Source organism: Sminthopsis crassicaudata, chromosome 6, assembly GCF_048593235.1.
Source record: "Sminthopsis crassicaudata isolate SCR6 chromosome 6, ASM4859323v1, whole genome shotgun sequence".
NCBI lineage: Eukaryota > Metazoa > Chordata > Mammalia > Dasyuromorphia > Dasyuridae > Sminthopsis > Sminthopsis crassicaudata.
The window spans coordinates 198,485,854-198,491,873 of NC_133622.1; positions in this window are offsets into that span (position 1 = coordinate 198,485,854).

Genomic DNA, 6,020 nt, shown 5'->3' on the forward strand with positions numbered 1-6,020 from the left:
CAATAGATACACTTGATGCATAGTTAAATAGATAATGATCAGTAGATAAGTGAAATGATAGATTTATAGTAGAAAAGTTTATAGGTAGAAAAGATATTTATAGGAAAAAAAAGTGATTTATAGTTAGAAAAGAGATTTATATGAAAAAAGCGATACATAGGTAGAAAAGAGATATATATAGTTAAAAAAGTGATTTAGGAGAAGAAACGAGATTTATAGGTAGAAAAGAGATGTATAGGCAGAAGAGAATGAATAGCTGCCTTAAATTATACATAGATAATGAAGGAGTCAATGGAGGGTTAGGTAAATCAGTAAATAAATTACTGGAGAGAGAGATCCATTTGGGCCCTCATCAGCATGATACCAAGGGCTGCTGTCATAGATTGAGACTGCCTTCACGTCAGTATTAAATTATTATATTTTATTCTTCAATATTATAGAAGCTAAAATGGTTGCTTTCTATCTGGCTTGGGAAATTGTTGACTTCTCTTTCTTCCCCTCTTCCCCCACGCCCCCCCCAAAATTGCATTTTGTGGATGGTTATTCTAGTAGATCAATTGGACACATATCTTTCACTTATGCTGTAACATTTTACCTTTTCAGGCATCCTATAAGCCACTGCTGAAGCAGAGGAGATACTGAACCAGTTGTGACCAGATGCTGGCGATATTGAACGCATCTTAAGCCTCGGGATCGACTTAAAACGGGATTTAACCTGTTCATGAAGGTAAAGCATCTACATAGAGATAATGTACCTGCAGCTTCCCTCCTGCAGTCAGTGTTAATAGGAGATCAAGGTAGGGCCTGGTTGCTGACTAGCCCTATATATAAACTAGAAGTACAAATAATCTGGGAAATAGAGAGCCTACACTTAAAAGCAAACAAACAAACAAAAGCAAATTCTTTTAGTTCGGAAACTATTTTCTTTTTCCTCATCCTATGGCTGGTTCCCAGAAAAAAGATGACTTGCTCATATTAGAGGTTTCATAAATGCTTGTTAAATTCAATTACATATAGATGAAGACTTTTTCTAAAATTATAGGCAGCTGGCTGGTTCAGTGGATAACACTGTTGGACCTCCCTTGAATCAGCAACTGATTTCAAACACCAGCTGTAGGACTCTGGGCAAGTCACTTAATCTGTGTTTGCCTCAATTTCCTCCTCTGTAAATTGGGAATGATACAATCATGTTTGCTCCACAGAGGATAAGCCTCTGAGAACTATTTGTTTTCAAGTAGAGTCACAGCATCGTGGATTTTGAGCTGGCAGCAATATTTCAGGGTTTCTACTTCCATATTTTACAAAGAAAGTCACTGAGACACAAGGAGGTTTAGTATAGTTAATATATTGTTCAAGCGCATACAAGATGTAAATGGCAGAGACAAGATTCAAACAGATCCTGTTAATACTATCGTGTTACCTCTAAGTGTTCATTATATATGGGTGTATGGGTGTCCATATATGTGTGTGTATATTTCCATACTCCAATCTTCTAACCTATAACTAAACATATTTACTCTTTAAAAAAAAAAAAAGTGGTGGGATGGGGTAGGGGAAAGACACTGTAATAAAGTAACATTAAACAAGTGGTATTTTGCTCTGCTGTTTATTTCTTACTTTCATGACTTTATATTATCACTTTAAACTCCCTGAGCCTCAGTTTCCTCACATGTTAAATGAGATAGTTGAGCTCCATGACCACTAGGAAACTACATTTCCAGTTCTAAAATTGTGATTCCACAGTGAAAATCTAGCAACATTGTGTCCTAATGTAAGATCTGTATTTGATCATTAATGAGTCATATATTTTCTCTTGGATTTTATATAGTTCATTTGTAGCAACATTAACCTGGCATTCCCTTCTGAGGGCTGACCCCATCCTTGTTGTGGTGACTGTTAGAGGTGAGCCGCCCTCATCCCGGTGACCATCCACTCCAGATCCTCTTTGTGGTTGGTGGGGTGACGATATCAGGAGCCAAAATGTTGAAAGATCTCGTTTCTTCCCTGAAGCCTGGAACACAGGTACCGAACCCGAAATAACAGGACATGCATCTCCCTGGCCCAAGGATGGGAGAGTCTGGCTGTTCCCACAAGACTTGGTCTGAGCCTTAGGGGTAGCATTTGAGGAGATGATCTATAGAATTCGGGAGATGGTGAAGCACTGTGTAAAGGTCAGATAATTCTCTTACTACTACTATTATTACTTGTACTCTTACCCCTATTATTATTACTACTATTTCTACTATTACTCCTCTTCCTACTCCTATTAGTATTACTCCTACGATTACTACTATTACTCTTCCACCAACTACTACAATTACTGCCACTCTTATTATTGTTATTATTCCTTCTAGATCTCTTCCTCCTGCTACTAGTACTATCATTGCTCCTATTACTATTAATACTCCTTTTACTACCACTACTACTATTATTTCTACTACCACTTTTACTATTTCTATTACTCCTACTAGTACTGCTACTCCTACTCCTACTCCTACTAGTGTCACTCCTATTCCTATCATTATTACTGTTGCTATTACTACTTCTTCTACTACTATTATTCCTACTCCTATTATTATTAATACTACTACCATTACTATTACTTTTATCATTACTACTCTTTTTACTACTTCTATCACTACTTTTATTCCTCTTCCTATTACTGTTACTACTCATACTACTCCTACTTCTTCTACGCCTCCACCTCCTACTACTGCCACTACTCCTTTGTCCGGAAGTCCATATGTTTTCTAAATAAAGAGGTTTCCTAAAAAATATTGTTAAAAGAAGACTTGCGCATAAAGCCTGAGCACAATCCTCATCAGATGAGCAGTTGACTTGCTTACCTTGGCCATGGAGACCTCATTGTGTGATGCTCATTGTGACATGCCGGAGAACACCCAAAGTTTTCTGACTTCAAGGTGATGTTCTCTTCCCAACAACCCAGTTGGATCCTGACAGGAAAAGGGAGTAGTATGTGAATAGAAGAATGCATGAGTGGACTAATAGACTGATAGACTAGATACATAGATTCCTGGTGATGGATGAATGGGATAGAGAAGATAAACAAATAGATTGAATAGATACACTTAATGCATAGTTAAAAAGATAATGATGGATAGATAAGTGAAAAGATAGATTTATAGTAGAAAAGTTTATAGGTAGAAAAGTGATTTATAGGAAGAAAAGTGATTTATAGGTAGCAAACAGCTCTATAGGAAGAAAAGCCATTTATAGGTAGAAAAGAGATTTTTAGATTAAAAAAAGGGATTTAGAAGTAGAAAAGAGATTTATAGGCAGAAGAGAATGAATAGCTGGATTAAAATATACATACAAGCCCCACCCAAAATATTGCAGTTTGTGGATGGTTTTTCCAGTATATCAAATGGACACATATCTTTCACTTATGCTTTAACATTTTATCTTTTCAGGCAACCTATAAGCCAGTACTGAAGCAAAGGAGATACTGAAGCCAGAGTGACCAGATTCTGGCGATATTGAAAACATGTCTTTGGAAATCTACTTAAAACGGGATTTAGATTGTTGTTGGGGAGTTTTGATCTATACTTTGGAGTTTATTGCACTGGTGGGCGGAACGGGAGAGAGGATGTTTCTGAGTTTGATTGTTGGGGAGTTTTGATACCTTTACTTTGGAGTTTATTGTACTGTTGGGGGGAAGGGGAGAGATGATGTTTCTGAGTTTGATTGTTGGGGAGTTTTGATATCTATACTTTGGAGTTTATTGTACTGGTGGGCAGAAGGGGAGAGATGATGTTTCTGAGTTTGATGTGTTTGAAAAATAAAAAATGTTTTTTTTCTGTTTCCAAAAGTTTCAAGTTGTCATTCTTTCAGCTCCCACATGATTAGTGATATTTCCCAGTTTCTTCTTTACTATCTGATGATTATATTTGCCAGCTGGTTAATCCTAAAGAAATACTTGTTGGCAAACTTATTGGGTAAACAACATTTTTCCCTTATTTGCAGCTAGCCCATACTGCTGATGGGTAAAGCTGGCTATCCTATCTGGGTTTGGGAATAAGAGAGGGAGGCAGATTTGTTCTTCTTTGAGATTGTGAAAAAACTGTAAGCAGGCCCTTTGCCATCAGAGGCTGGGGACCGTCTGAAAGTCTGGGAGCAAAGAGGTAGTGGGGGTTAACAAGCAGCAGGGCTGTTGTGTTCTAGCCAGAGAAGTTCCAGAGAAGCTCGGAACTGGCCCTGCTGAAGTCTTTTGGATCTTCCTGGAGGAGCAGAGCAGCCATTCTCCACCAGGAGGGCAATTCAGAATGACAAGGGACTGGCTTAGAGATTTGCATCCAGGTGCTTCCCCTCAGCTCTAGGGGAAGGCTGAGCCAGAAAATAATTGGTGTCCCCACAGGCTTGTGCTAGAGCCCCCCATTCCCCCTTTGAAGTTTCTTCTGCCTGACTTGTGCTCATTATAATCTATATGACTGAAATGTCAAACTTCTGTTTCTGAAAATCTAACCTTTCTTCAGAAGCTGGGAACCTAAATCCCCTGGATGAAGAAGGGGGATAGTAAGAGTGCTAGAAAAGCAAATGGGTGCTCTGGAGACGGCAAGATTGGAGATGGGAAAACCCCGTCTGATTTGATTCCATAGATAGTGGCAAAGGTCAGGTTAGCCACAAAAGATGTTTGCACTGATTGATAAAGCTGGAACAATACCTCTTGGGAATTGATGTACAGGCTCTGGCAAGAAAATGAAACCAAACTAACTCCCAAGCAGGATGCAGCCTTAATTGGCTGAAGGGCCCCAGAAGACCCTGGACAAGCCAGTCAAGCCGGCTTCCAGAGCTAGTCCTTAGCTTGGCCTTGGGAATCCTCCCAGGGGGTGGAAGAGGAGGAGGTCTGGATTGCTCTCTGACAGCACCTTCTCATCCTCCATCTTGGGCTTTCCACTTCTGGGCTTGGGCTTGGAGGGTCTCATCTACAGAAAACCACCTTCTTGAGGGCAAGAACTGTTGGAGTTTTTCCTTGGTAGCTCTGCCATTTTTCCACTTCGAATCACTTCCGATTTACCAATATTTATTAAGGAAACAAGCATTTATTAAACTCCTATGTACCAAGCACTGTGCTAAGCACTTTACACATATTCTCTCCTTAACATCACTGGGAGGTAGGTGCTATTATCCACTCTCTCAGATAAAGAAACTGAGGCAACAGGTCAGCAAAATAGAGGCGAGATTGAAACAGATCTTGTCTTGTACAGACAACCCTGGCCTAATTAACAAGGGGATTCTAGATCTGCAGCGTTCAATGGGGTGTTTTCCAAAATCTACATGATGAAAGTTACCTGATGAAGCGGTCTGGGGTCTTAACCGTGGCCCTAGATCCTTCTGCTTTTCAGCCAAACCCTAAGCTCCATCCCAAGAGCAATATGTGGGCTTAGCTCCCTTTCCCGCTGGTGCTTCTACTCATGTCCCCAGATTCTGGTCCCTGGGTCTTTTGTGACTGTATCATTCATTTGGTAGCCCACCTCATCCATCAGCCTTAAACTACTCAATCAGCAAAGCTCAATTAAACAAGGAGCAAACATATATTACATACTTAATAGGGGTCAGATATTATACTAGGCCCTGGAGACATAAAGATAAAATCAAAATGGTCTTGCCCTCAAAGTTTTATATTATTGCAGAAAATGATGTCAACAAAAACAACTAGGAAGAAAATCTCTGCATAAGCAAGATAATTGTATAAATATTTTTATATACATTGGATTTATATTATATTTTCACATATTTAACATGTAAGTACCAGTCATCTAGGGAAGGAGGTGGAAGGAAGGAGGGGGAATGTTGGAACAGGAGGTTTCGCAAGGCTCAGTGTTGAAAACTTGCCCCTGTGTATGTTTTCTACATAAAGAGGTTTCCTAAAAAATATTTTTAAAAGAAAACCTCTGCATAAAGCCTGAGCACAATCCTCATCTGATGAGCAGTTGACTTGCTTACCTTGGCCATAGAGACCTCATTGTGTGATGCTCATTGTGACACGCCTGAGAACACCC